This window comes from Cupressus sempervirens, chromosome 5 (assembly GCF_028749045.1).
Source record: "Cupressus sempervirens isolate cs-2001-9-10 chromosome 5, ASM2874904v1, whole genome shotgun sequence".
Classification (NCBI taxonomy): domain Eukaryota; kingdom Viridiplantae; phylum Streptophyta; class Pinopsida; order Cupressales; family Cupressaceae; genus Cupressus; species Cupressus sempervirens.
In genome coordinates this window covers 919,765,876-919,780,788 of record NC_143122.1, presented here as the reverse complement: position 1 = coordinate 919,780,788, position 14,913 = coordinate 919,765,876, and positions in this window count along the sequence as shown.

The following is a 14,913-nucleotide window of genomic DNA, read 5'->3' as shown; positions in this document are numbered from 1 at the left end:
CCAATTTAAAAAACACAAAAGAAACTTCAAAACCCTAAATCCTCCTGAAGGCTAATGCGATCAAACTTAAATAACAATGCAATGGAAAATAGCTCTTACCTTCCTTGTTCGTGACTCCTCATTCTCTGAAGACATGATCACTATGAGAATATCCTTGAGCATTGATAACTCCTGTTACATGAAATTTTTTTAGGGAGTGAAAAAGGAGAACCCATTTCGTTTTGCATATTCCCAAATGAACTTGAAATTTCTCAAGTAGGCCAGATTGATCATGAACAAAAAGAGATATTAAATACCTTGACTCTCCTAAGATATATAATATCTTTACATGTTCAAATATACATGATGTACATTCTTTATGTTTGTATATATTATAATAAGTTATGTTAAAGATTATAATTAACTTTTATTAATTAAACATTGTAACATGTATTCTAAGTTAGGTCATACATGTGTTCTAAGTTATATGTTCTTATATATGTACATGTGTATGTTATATTCTTATCTATATGCAAATTAATCTAAGTCCATGTGTTACAGATTATCTAGGTCCATGATGTTTGATGTATGTTCAATTACATACATGTGTATAATTTTTAATTTTAAAAATAAAAAATTGTGTGTACAGTAGGCAGTTCAGTGAGCTTCATACATTTCGACAGATCTATGGCTTCACACGATCAATTTGATGTGGCTCCTGGTGTGGCACTTGATGTAGTTCCTGCTGCGGCTCCTGCCGTAGCACAGGTTGGTGTGGCACCTAATGTAGTTCCTACTGCGGCACCTATTGTGGCTCCTCATGTAGATAATTGTGTTGCTTGTGGTGGGGCTTGTGCTATAGCTCGTGGTGTACCTTGACATAGGGCTCATCATGCAGCTCATGTTCTAGCTCCTAGTGTGGCTCTAGGTGGTGGAGGTCCTGCCATGGCTCCTGGTGCGACTCTTATTCTAGGTTAGGTTGCACTTGTAGCTCCCGCTGGATGTCCTACTGCACCACCTCCACGCATCGATATTGATGCTCTATTTGCATTTTCAGAGTAGGAGATTGCTAGATTATAGCACTCTATATCGACCTTTGATGATGGTCTTTATAGAGAAATATGTACTATGATATGTAGGAGTTTATAGGATTTGACAGCTAGGTTTCGAGCTCACCATTCATTTACTCCTACCATATTAGCTTCCATATCTAGCAAGCTTAGGGATGAGGTTTCAAGAGATGCATCTTTTGATGACATCAAGAGGGTAGCCCCCAAAGACGTCATCAAGAGAGAGCTCTTTCCAGAGTATGAGGGTACATGGGGTAGGGTGAGAGGTTACAAAGTCACACGATGCAGAGACCCTATTATTGCTAGCATGATCTATCCATAATTTTTAGTAGCACATGGTCATTATCCTAATAATGACCAGATACCCCTTTATTTTGCACAGAAGTTGTATGCTAAGTTCTATATAGGGCTCAATGTCAACTACTTGGATATTCCTGATTATTATAGACAGGGGCATGGTCAGATCACAGATCGTGACCAGTACCGCAGTGCACATTGTCTGCCACCTGCAGATATTAGATAGTTTGTTGGATAGAGGATGCCTCCTATGACTCCTGTGCATGCTCATATTGCAGATAGAGTCATCATTGCTTCCCAAAGGGGAGCACTTGACACTGTTGGGCACATTGCATCTGCAATGACTAGTATCACATTAGATTCTATTGATCATTATCTTCATAGTCAACGTTCTCATCCACTTGGTTGACCATCTTCACAGGCATCTAGTAGCACTTTAGGTACCTCCTCTGATGATGCATATAGAGCTACTCGGCTATCACTACCACATGATATTCATGGTATTTTAGGATAGCATAGACATATGGATGTGGCACTGTATTTTGTGGAGGATATGTTGCATATTGTCAGATATACTTTTGATACATAGGGGATTTTGCTACATGTAGTGATGGATGTTGTTAGACAACATCAGAGCCCTGACATGGTTCCACAGACACAGGGTGCCACACCAGTGCCAGATGATACACCTGTGTGTAGCTCACAACATTCAACACCAAGCTCATGAAACTCTATAGAGGACTCGAGCATACGAGTTGGAGATGTCCAGATCAGAATTGAGGGTCTTGATGAGTTTGGTGAGCAGTTACGAGGCCTATCTGTGATTGATGCTAGTTCAAGCCTGGGTGTTTCATCGTACATGGACTTGTTGTTCGGACATAGAAGCACTAATTTTGCACCATTACCCACTTGGTTACACAGTCCACTTCACTTAGATTTACCAACATTTGGACATGGTGTTGAGGGAGGTTTAGTACGTGTCAGAGTTTCAGGCTCAGGTGCATTGGTAGATGATATGATGGAGTCTGTTGATCATCCTCCACCTCCAGAGACCTAGGTACATATATAATTTATTTTTAATTTTAAATATATATGAAATTAAAAAATATGTTCATTTATTAAAAAATTCAGTTCGGATATGTATCTAGAATATTTAATTTGACCTTTAACTCATAATAAATCATGTAGGAACAAGTCACTGAGCACATGGTTACACATACTGTTGGTTCAGGGCATCATGTACATGAGACAAATGATTCTATTGAGGCACCCGGTAGTGCTCAGGTACTTAAGTTTGAAATAGTTTGTTTAAAATTATTTAAATGTTTTAAAAACTAGATATACATCTATATATATGAAAGTTTGTATTTAATTTGAATGTACATGTACATGTGTATATATATGCTTTAAAGATATAACTCTAACATGTACATGTAGATATATTTGCAGGGCTCGGTTGATGTGCCTCGGTGAGAGGATGTACATGAGACTCAATCAGAGGGTTGTTCTATTTGTATGCATCTTGAGGGGTCCCTCTAGTAGTAGATGATATATATATATATATATATATATATATATATATATATATATATATATATATATATATATATATATATATATATATATATATATATATATATATATATATATATATATATATATATATATATATATATATATATTAATTTGATGCATTTATATATTTGAAATACACATATGTGTATTTCAGTACCTTGATGGTCCATACATGTAATTTCACTATTTATTTGATTATTCAGTACTTCAGTAGTTAGATACCATTACATGTACATATATATGACTTTTTATATTTTTCCACATGTATTTATTCAAGATTTACAGTTTGTATTTTAGTTACATAGAGATATATTAGATCTGTAGATGTTTATTCTATAATATTTATCATGTAACCCTGATTGATGTATAAAATTATAATCATAATTTAATAATAACTTGTAAACTTGTACTATATAATTTTAATAAAAAATCACTTTCTTTAATCAATTTTTAATTCTTTTTAAAATTGTGTTCTTACTTTTTATATGCTAATCTTGTTAAACACTAACTATAAAACTAATTGAATTTCATTTTTAACAATGAGTATAATTGAACCTAACCCTAAATCTAATTAAGTAAAAAAATAAATATAATTTATCACTTATGAAATTCAATTTATTTTGAAAAAAAATTGATAAATAAATTTAGATTATTAAATTCATCCATGGTACAATTAATTTAAATTATTAAATTATATAATTTTTTAATAAAATAATGAAAATCAAGAACTTATAATTGTACAATTAATTTAAACACATTTAATTCAAGATGAAATTCAATAGTTTGAAAATAAGTTGATATTTAAGAATTGTAACATAGATAATGAAATTGTGTAAGTTTGAAATTGTAACATAGATAATGAAAGTGTTAAAGTATGAAAAATACATAGAGGGTATGCAAGACAAGCAAGCAATGTTTGAAGTATGTGATGTAGTCCCTAATTTGTGTCCCAAGGAACTAATTAGTTTTGGAGTTCCTGGGAAACCTATTGGCCAACGTTCAAAGGAAATCAATGCATTCATGCAAGGACCACCTTTTTTCTACTATGAGAATGATGTTTTTGCATCAAAGGATATTTGGAAGACAATATCCGAACAATTTAATAGTGTTGAACTAGAGTTGGTGGACTCAATTTTCTTTTCAACTTCCAGAAGAGAAAGAGGGTATGTGCATAAACTTCCAATAGAAGAGTGATTTCAAGCAGAACCTCTCCCCCCCATGACTACTCAGGAAGCACTTCTGCAAATAAAAAAGTATTGGCCTTCATGGGACCGGGGAACAAAATTGAATTCCATAGACTCAAGATGATGTGGCACTGTCCTTATTGATCAATTGAGAGTTATGATTTTGAATTCACGAGGCCAACTGCAAGATAGTGCGCAGAAATATATACTTTAAAAGTGTGAAGAGTGGAATTTGGTATGGGTGGGGCCAAGTGGACTTGTCCTCTAGAGCTTCATGAGATAGAGCTTATATTAGGATTTGATAGAGCTCACACTCGTGGAACTTTTTGTCCGACTGATCGCTTGCGTTGTTTGGGTAATTCATTCCAAATAGATATAGTTGCATATCATTTATCAGTCTTGAAAGTATTATATCCTAATGGCATTAGAGTACTTTCTCTATTTTCTGGTATTGGTGGAGCAGAAGTTGCTCTTCATCGACTTGGGATACATTTAAGTTGTGTTGTATCTATTTTTTATGAGTTTCCTCACATTGTGATGGAAGTGAGGGAAATAATGCACTCAAAAGCCTCAGCTAATAATTTTTCCTAATCAATGTGTAGGCTCATTTTTTTTGTAAATAGCTCAACGTTAATAGACTACTTGAAAAATGGAAAAGGATTTTAACCAGAACAGAATGTTCTCTACTAATTTTAAATTATCAAATCAAAGGATTACATACCCTAACTAAGAATAGTAATTTTTTTCATTTTTAAACTAGTTTTATAAAGGTCTACAATCAGAAAATACTTTTTTCTTTTAACGAGAGTTCAATTTTCAGTCGTCCAACAAATTTCTTTGAACTAACTCTAAAGTGGTTTGTCGTGGAAGCTTATCGTAATAATAATGTTTCTAATCTTCTTTAATGGATGGTTTTTAATTATGACTTTTGGAGGACCTCCATGGGCTTAGAAAGTATGCATTCTATTTTACAATGATACAAAATCACCATATTTATTGTTTGCAACTACTTGAATTTCCTTGGAACTTTTTAAGGTGGAGTATAGATAATCGTAGATGATTAAGGGAAACCCTTTTCTTAGCTAGGAAATTATGTAGTGATGCTATTTTGGGTATTGGATTCCAAGCAGTCTCACACAATTCTTTTTCAAAATAAGTTCTTACTTTTTATATGCTAATCTTGTTAAACCATAACTATAAAACTAATTGAATTTCATTCTTAACAATGAGTACAATTGAACCTAACCCTAAATCTAATTAAGTAGAAAAATAAATATAATTTATCAGTTATGAAATTCAATCTATTTTGAAAAAAAGTTGATAAATAAATTTAAATTATTAAATTCATCCATGGTACAATTAATTTAAATTATTAAATTATCTAATTTTTTAATAAATGAATGAAAATTAAGAACTTATGATCGTACAATTAATCTAAACACATTTAATTCAAGATGAAATTCAATAGTTTGAAAAGAAGTTGATATTTAAGAATTGTAACATAGATAATGAAATTGTGTGAGTTCGGACTAACTTCTAGCCTATTTATATCAAGTTGTTAAATTATTAAATTCATCTATAGTACAATTAATATTATAGTTTTTAAATAAAATAATGATAATTGAGACTTCAATATTTAGATTAAAAACACAATTTCACCAAAGTTGATATTCACAATTTCACCATAGTACAATTGAAAACACATTTCACCAAAGTTGATATTCAGATTATTATAAAATAAATCTCAAAGGTCTAATCAACCATGATGTACACTTATAACATGCAATATTTTTTCATGATCTTCACTATCTAGTCTCCACTTGCAACGTACATGCTTAAGTTTGACTGGATGTAGACAAAGCCCTGTAGCAATGACCAGGTGGCTGTATTGTAAGACCTTGTTGTCAGGTTGATAATCAACAAAGTGTATTACATGTTGGACTATTTTGTCTTGCTTCAAATATGTTCCCTCTATCACAACAGAACCTATACCACGAATTTAAGTGTTTTAAAATTTGACAGATATGAAGTTACCTAGATATATATATTTATTTAAATATATATGTGCATGTACATGTATATGTATAATTTACCTATGGGGAACAACATTCCATCACTTTCTTCAGGGTCATATAAGTTTGTCCTCTCTGTAGTACATCAGAATAAATAATAACTGACACCTTCATGATTTCTAGGCTCAACAGTCATTGCAAAGAGATCTCCTGCATAACAAGTATACATGAATGCATGTGTACAATATATATAAGACAGTTGAAATTGATAATTAAATAAAAAGTTGAGATTAATTTTTATGATACTCATCCACTTTTACCAATCCAAAGATATGATTATAATCATCAGAATCAATGGAATATCATCAAAATTTTCATCTTCTTTATCAAATGTATCGGTAACATCAAGTGGTACTGAAATCCATGCACATGTATATCCATGTGTTTCATTGATGCATTCTTCATAGTTTTCATCAATGCAACTATCACAAAAACATGAGTATTCTCTTGTCTTCAATGTCCAATTGCAATTATCTGTACTCATGATTGAATGTAAGGAACGTGTCTTTCCTATCCTCTTGCAACCATGCATATTTTTTCTATTAACACCTGAAAGTTTGTTAAATTAAAAATATAGAAAAATTAAATTTAAACTTCAACAAATTCAAAAATAAAACTTAACAATAAAATTTTATAATTTAATTGCATAAAAGTTAAACAAACGTACACATCCATACCTGTTATCTCCCATAAGACTCTATATGGTTCCTATCATCTCATTGTTGATGATGTCCCAACCTCATCTAATGCAAAATGAGTCTTACACCATTCAACAACATCATGTGCATCATTTACATGAACTCCCTAATAATTCATTTGATACTTTCGCAAAGCATGTTTGATGCAAGCTCTAGCACCATCATGTTCATCTTTTCCATGGCCACTCTCAAAGAAATTCCATATGTGTTTTATATTCTCATTGCGATGATATCTACACATTGCATAAAATGGTCTAGATGATTTAAAATATGTGGCACATCCATCAGACCAAACATAATGTTTATCAACATTTATGTTTCTTTCTTTCAAATAAGAAAAGAACGTATTGAAGTAATGTTCTACATAGTGAATGTCATGTTCTTTATCATCACTTATATAAAAATGATATTCCTTTATAATTACTTGTGCTTGAACTGTACTCTGAACACCATCCAAATCTAACTGTGCATGTCTATAAAAAAACATGTACCATAATAGTGACCTACTTATTAAAGTAATAATTTGATTGAATTTCTTTCTGATGAACAAATGAATAGTTCTCTGCAAAATCAACAACTGATACAATTGTTCCAAGTGGAAAATTATCTCTCAGAGTTTGAAATTGTTGTGCTTGCCACTTTGCAAAAAATTCATGACAAATATAAGGTGAATCAATTTCTTAAATCTGTCGATAAATGTTAGAATAGGAAACTCCTCTTCAACATATTCCAACCTTTTTGTTTCTTTCCCCAACTTTGTTTCATTCTTGACATGCTTTTAACTTTTGCAATTTAATATTTTTGTTACATCAATATTTTCAGTTTTCAAAGGAAACAGAGCCAATTGACCACATATTTCACATAATCCTTTGATGCAATATATTTTACCAGTTGGATCATCTATGTTGTCACACAAAATGGATGATATAAACTCACTTCTCCTACTAGGAGGAGCAACATGAGAATCATATGTGTCCTCTATAAACTTTCAAAATACTTGATGGTGGAGATCAAACTCAATATGATGATGACAACAAAAAGTTTCAAACAGTTTGTTTGACCTCACAAAGTGTGGCTTCAATTTTTCAAACAATGTTTGCCCAATTTTTACATTAGGATGTTCATTACAAAATGACACATATAACTCATGCTGTGTTGTGTCCAACCAATATTTTGTATGATGTTCATATTGAACAGGTGTAATCTAATGCTTGATAACATCTCTACTATTTGATGAAGGACAAGTGTTATCAATCCAAAATGATATGACTAAATTTTTTAATAACTCTTCAATTCTATCAGAACGAGGTGCTCTACACATGATTGCCCAGTTTCCCTCCATAGTACTATCATCCACAATTAATCTTCTCTTAACATATTGTCTCATTGTTTTCCTATTAAAACCCATTTCAAATGAAATTGAAGATATTTGTCTATTTTGAGACATATTTTTACTTACAACAGACATCAGCACCACTTTTCTCACCACAGACTTATCTTTAGTTCGAGAGCGTTTTCTTATGTTTCTCAAACCTTGTTTAACATTTTCAATTAGATCAGTTTGCATGCTAGAAAATCTTCTCTTCTTTGATGTTGTGTTTACACCTAACAATTTCAATGCCTCTTGCAACTTTTTTTGTGTAAGAAAAAGTGAAAGCAACTAAGCTTGTTCAAGTGTTTCAGTGTTATCAAATTGAGTCATAATTTCTCTTATCTTCTTCTTCATTGACCTTTTCTTAGACAAACTTAATGGTTGAACACTAGCTGCAAGTTTTCTCAATTTATCTACATCCATTTTAAGTAAATGATCTAAATTCTTATGAGAAATACCATAATTTATAGATTGAACAATATTTAAGAGTTCAACCATACCAGTTCCTACACTTGATCCCGAACCTTCTCTGATTTTTGTTACTAGAATTTCTACAGGGATCGATCTTGAGCCTTCTCCAACATCCATTGTTTGAGATTCAATAGGGAAAGATTATGACCCTTCTCTAACTTCTATTATTTGAACCTCTATAGGGATTGATCTTGAACCTTCTTCAACATTCATTGTTTGAGATTCTGTAGGGAGTGTTCTTGACCTCTCTCCCAAATGCACTACTTCTACTTCTATTGAGCCTTCTCCAACATTTCCTTCACCTTGTTTAATTCAATGATAACGTGCCGTAGTCTTCTAAATATTTCTTTTTTCTAATTCATCATATCTTTTCCTTGCATATTTGTTTTTCCTTCCTTTCTTTTTTTCATTATAAAAAATAAAATAAAAAAATTTATCCCTTGCCTCAAGATAAATTTTGCACAATAACCAGATAAAAGAATCACTGTACAAATTTTTCTGTCGCTATTGGTACTTTTAAATTGTTTGACAAAAATCAATAGAATGCAGTCATTTGCAACAAAGCATAAATATTCTTCATTATATGACTAAAATCTGTGAGTCACATTCTTTACAAGTGGAAAAGCACCAAATCCTTCTTAAGCCATCATTGAATCACAAACAAATAACATGGTATGAATACTAGAATGTTTCCCCTAAAAAATAAATTGCTTTTCATTTTATGGAAAAATATCAGTCTATTTTTTCAAGAATAAATTTATCCATAAAAGACAATGGCATCGGCTATCAAAAGAAGCAAACATAATGTTAGAAATCCCTTCTTTCATTTGTAGCTCTCATGTCCTTCTTTCTTCTCCAAATGATGTAGCTCCAAATGATGTGAGTCCTAAAATCAAGTCTTAATGTCCTTTTGGGATATTTAGGAATTGGTGTTATCTCATCAAACAAGGGATTAACATTGATGTCTTCAAATGTACCTTGGAGGATTTAAATGGTTGATTCTTGATGAGACCTTATAGGTGCCATTATTGCATTTGACAACTCCAAAGGTTGTGTCCTAGTGAGTGTTGGCATGATACCTCAGAATGTAGATGCAGTGGAGGGAAACCTAAATGAACTTTATGCCTCCCAAGTGTGCACCTAGACTACCGACTATGTACTTGAAGTGTGTAGTTAATAAAAAAGGGTTGCAGTTGGTAAAACAAGGTTGCAGGGTGCCTAAAATGCAAATTTTGAGTGTTTTGAGTGATTTAGAGTGTTTCCTAAGGTCTTGGAATGAAATGCAAGGTGTGGAAGTTCAGATTAGGGTTTTGGACCCTAGAATGAAACACCTAATTACCATGTGCACCCTAAAACTACCAACTATGCCCTATAACTACCAACTACACCCATGAAGTGTGCAGTTGGTAAAATAGGGTTACAATTGGTAAAAGAGGTCAAAACTTGATTATTAAGATGTGGGTATGCAAGATATGAGTGTTTTTGGGATTTTTAAGTGTTTAGAGATGTTATACAATGTGAGGAAATGCTAAATGACCTAGGGTTTTGATATGCAAAGTGAAAATGTCCTAGGGATGTTATGCAAGTGCAAATGCAAGGTGTCATTTTGAAGGTATGCAAGATGAAGATTATGATATGCAAAATGAAGGTTAGGGTTATGTTTTGGACTTGGTAAGGATGCTAAAGCTAGGTGTACTCAAAGTGGACTATGCAAGGGATGGTTTCTTATTGATAATGATGTTTAGGCTATGCAAAATGAGGATAGGTGATCAAGAAGACAAGTTGGTTGATGGACAATTTGATAGGGTTTGATAGTGAAAATGATGCTAGGGTTTGAAAAATGCAATATGAGGGGGATATACCACTAGGGTAAGTCAAAAATGACATTTAGGAATATGATTATGCTAATGATAGAGGTATACATAAGGTTTTTTGAACTTAGGTGAAATCTTGACAAGGTTTTGACAATGTTTGATGTTTTGACAAGGTTTTGCAAGTTTCCAAGGTGTAAATTTGAATGTTGGATTTTATCTTGATTATGTTTTACACACACACACAAGGCACATTAAGACAAGAATAGCTATTGTTAAAAGTGAACAATCACACCACAACCTAGGCTTTAGGACTGTATCCACTGAATTCCTACTTGAACCAAAGTTCAACCGCACTTATCCAGAGTAGACAACTTAGGACTTTGGCACCACAGGCTCCCTCTTATAATCCACTCACTTATTGGGGCTACCAAGATCCACATCTCAAGGGGTATGACTTCCCAAGGGACTGCTGTCTCTACTAAGGACCGCAAGAATGTAGGATGTCTTCACGGGCATGGGTGACCCCTTGAGCCAATGGATAGAAAGGATTTTGGCCACTAAAACATGGTTTTTAGTAAGGGCATTCCATTTAGAAAGTGAGTGATAAACTTCCTCAGAAGGTCTCCCAGCCTCGAGGATCGAGGTTTGATGCACCATAAGGGTACTGGAGGAGAGATATCACTCAACAATACCACCGACATGGCTTTCACCGTAATTGAGTTTTATATAGTGGTTGGAATGTTGACCTGGCTTTTGGCCTGTTACTACTCTGAGATTGTCCCCTGGCATACCCAATATCGAGTATCTTGGTCTAAGGCAGGCCTCTTATAGAAGTTACATAGATTTCTCTTACACCCAAGATCCACAAATGGCGAAGGGAGAGGATATGTCCAATGCAACTCTTAGGGATTTAAACACTGTAGACATGCTAGATAGAAAATAAAAAGTTCATTTTAAGCACCAAACGAAGTGTTATTTAATCTAATAAATCTATACATAATATTTTGAAAAACACACAATGGTCTTCGACAACATCCTGCAAAGCAAGCATTAGTAGTTTGTTATGATCATGTCCTCATCCCACGATTGCCACATGCTGTAAGGAGACCATTAGTAATACAATAAGAATATACATTTCTTAACACCATTAATGTGTTACTAATTTTTAATTTAACTTCAATGCATCTGTTAAACAACTTCACTAATGAAAGCAATAAATAAATAATTTAGATGTACAATTTTTTTTACCAAATTGATGCCTTCGATTTTGTAAATGAAATCCATGGCAAAGATAGACAATGCACTACTGGTCAGGTTGATGGCAAATAGCTTTACAAATGGCAACTTTTTTGAGTTTTTTAGACTGTTCGCACAAACACGTTGACTACAGACATGTTCGCCCAAACATACGCCTAAATTTTTTTGGTGGACGCAAAGTTTTGGAGGGTATGTTCATGAAAACATCATGTTCATGTGAAAATCCAAAATTAGAAAAATTTTAAACATTTTTTCATTTTTTTTTTGCTCTTTTGACTTCCATAATTGTAGGAGAATGATCTCCTACTGTAAAATAAAAAATGTCAAAATGTGCTGCTCAGAGCCAGCTTTCTAATGACTATAATTGTAATACATATTTTAATCATTAAGACTTTCAAATATGAGTTTAACTCATTATAGGTTCATTACCGATTGAACATCAACCGACTTTGACACCTCGGGAAAATTAGAAAATTAGGTCAATTTTTTTTTGAAAAATATGCAGGAACTAGCTTATTGAGATACCTTTATATTAAAAAAAAAAAAGGTTTATGATAAATTGACTTCAAATTATTTGTGAAAAAGAATGTATGTCTGAATTACAGTTCATGTCACTTCAAAACTTCATAAACTATACAATATTCAACCAAAATAAATCAAACCAAATGCATCCTCTAGATATTGATGTTATAAATCTAACACCAAAATAATTACTTCATTATCATTTCTATAAAAAAAGTTATGCGTGTCAAATGGATTGTCACTCTTTAAAATATTGAATTTCATTATGTACCACTTTTCAGAGGAGATAAAAATATTTAACGTAAATAAATTTTTTTTTTAGATTAAAAAATATGATTACAAAGTAGGAACAAAGTACTCAAAATCACTAGTTTATGTCATCTTGAAATTATTTATAGTTTTGGAGATAGAGTCACTTGAATGTGACGTTTGTTGCAAAAATATTGATTTCAGTGTTAAAATTGGTCAAAAAGTGGAACCCGTTATTGTGGGATCACCCAATAGGGAAAGTAAACTCTTGGGGGGGGGGGGGGGGGGGGGTGTGAATCAATACTTAAAACTTTTAACTATAAAATCATTCACCTCACATCCATCTCGTAATTCAATAAGTAAACTGAAATACCAGATCAACCATATACATCTAAATCATGTAAATAAGTAAACATTCACACAAATGTATGACACAAGATATGATTACCTATAAAACCTCCAAGGAGAAGGTAAAAATAGGTTGGGAATGACACAAAAAAATCTTTACTATTGTAGTAATAAAGTGTATCCAATGAAGGTTACAATGTTTTGATCATGAAAATGATCTACCCTATGGTATGCCCTGTTAAAGGCTTACAAAGATTGTTAGGTTTCACACTATTAAAGTATTTCAACAACCTATTAGAAGTGAGCCTAGTAAAAGGACTTTGACTTATAATGAAGTAAGCACCCTGCTAAAGGATCCTCTAGTTAGCACTCTATTGCTTGATGATAGATCACCTCTTTCATGATGTGTACTTGATCCTTTCTGATCGAATGTATCTCGACTATCTTCTAATTTCTTTCCTCTATTCTCCTCTAACTAATTTTGTAATGCATTTCAAATCACAACTCCTTACTCACCATGAATACTCTATTTGTGCATGCAAACCTTCTCTCTATTCTCTTTACACATTCATAAAAAAATTAGGGTTTGTCCTCCTTAATAAGACCATGGTGACTTAGGGTTAGGTATGAATCAATGATTTTGATTCACCCATATTGCTACTTAATCCTTCCTATTTTTTGATTGGATGCATATACTATATAGGGATTCACACTAAAGATTCATTCTTATCATATAAGATCATAAACAATCATACAATAAACATACAATACTTCTTTGAAATGTGATACTTTTTGATAGATCATACAATATAACATAACATAGTAGAGTGATAAAATTTGTGAAGTAGCGTGATACCTTTGTAAAATCAAAATTATTGTATGATATTTTTATATAGAAGTTTGTGCCATTACAAACAATTATGTCAAAACTATAAAACTTGACATCTAAAGTCCCTAATGCTTGGCATCAGCTACAATTTCAATGTTGTAACTCAGCCTTTGAATGAATCAACATCCATTGATCACTCAACCTCTAAATAAATTGACACATTCTATCTGCTTGGTTCTTGAGTGATGTGACACTTACTAGTTACTCAACACTTGAATCACTTGACACATACTGTTGCTTGGCACTTGACTGACTTGTCATGAACTATCTAACATGTTATGCTTGGCATGCATTATCTGTTCAACATGAACTAAGTAGATAACTTATAAATAACTTAAGTGTATAGGCACTCATTTTTCAAAACCAATCTAAGATCAACAATCCCCCCTTTGACATGAGTGACAAAAACACTTGGTCATGCATGAATGATCTTCACTTATGAGCATAACTTAGATATTCAATATCTCTATTTGGCTTATATACAAAATTTAAAAATTAATTTTTTTTGTAAAACATGACTTATCAATCATACCTAAAAATGTAATAACCCCCCTTGAGTTAATTATGTTGTTCTATATCTAAAACAAAATTCTTCCTCCTACTAAGTAGATTTGCATAAGCTAATCTACGTACTCTATTTCTTTCATTGACTCCCTCTTTCTCAAAAATAGTAGCTCCCCCAAAAATATTATCTCCTCCATTATCTCTCCCATATTTTTTTATTTTTCCACCTTTTTATTTCTCCCCATTATTGACACTTATGTCAAAGGGTTATACACTTATAGTGTGATTATCCAATTTTTTTTTAATGGATCTCAAGCATTATTTGTAAAGTAGCATCCCAATTTTCACAAGCTACCTCCAATGATTTGATTTGGATGGCCAACTAGACAACAAGGTGTAATAAGCCTTCATAAGTAGAAAGATGTGGATCTTTCTTCATGAGTATTTCAGCAAAGGCTAGTTCCTTGTGCAATATATCCATATGTGGAGTCAACATAGACTAGATGTTGATCACTTTAACCTTTATGTTTGCTTCATCTGAATGTAGCACTACTAATTGACTCTAGGAGTTTAGGAGATCCCTAAAATGTTTCTCAATTTGGGCTGGAGGAC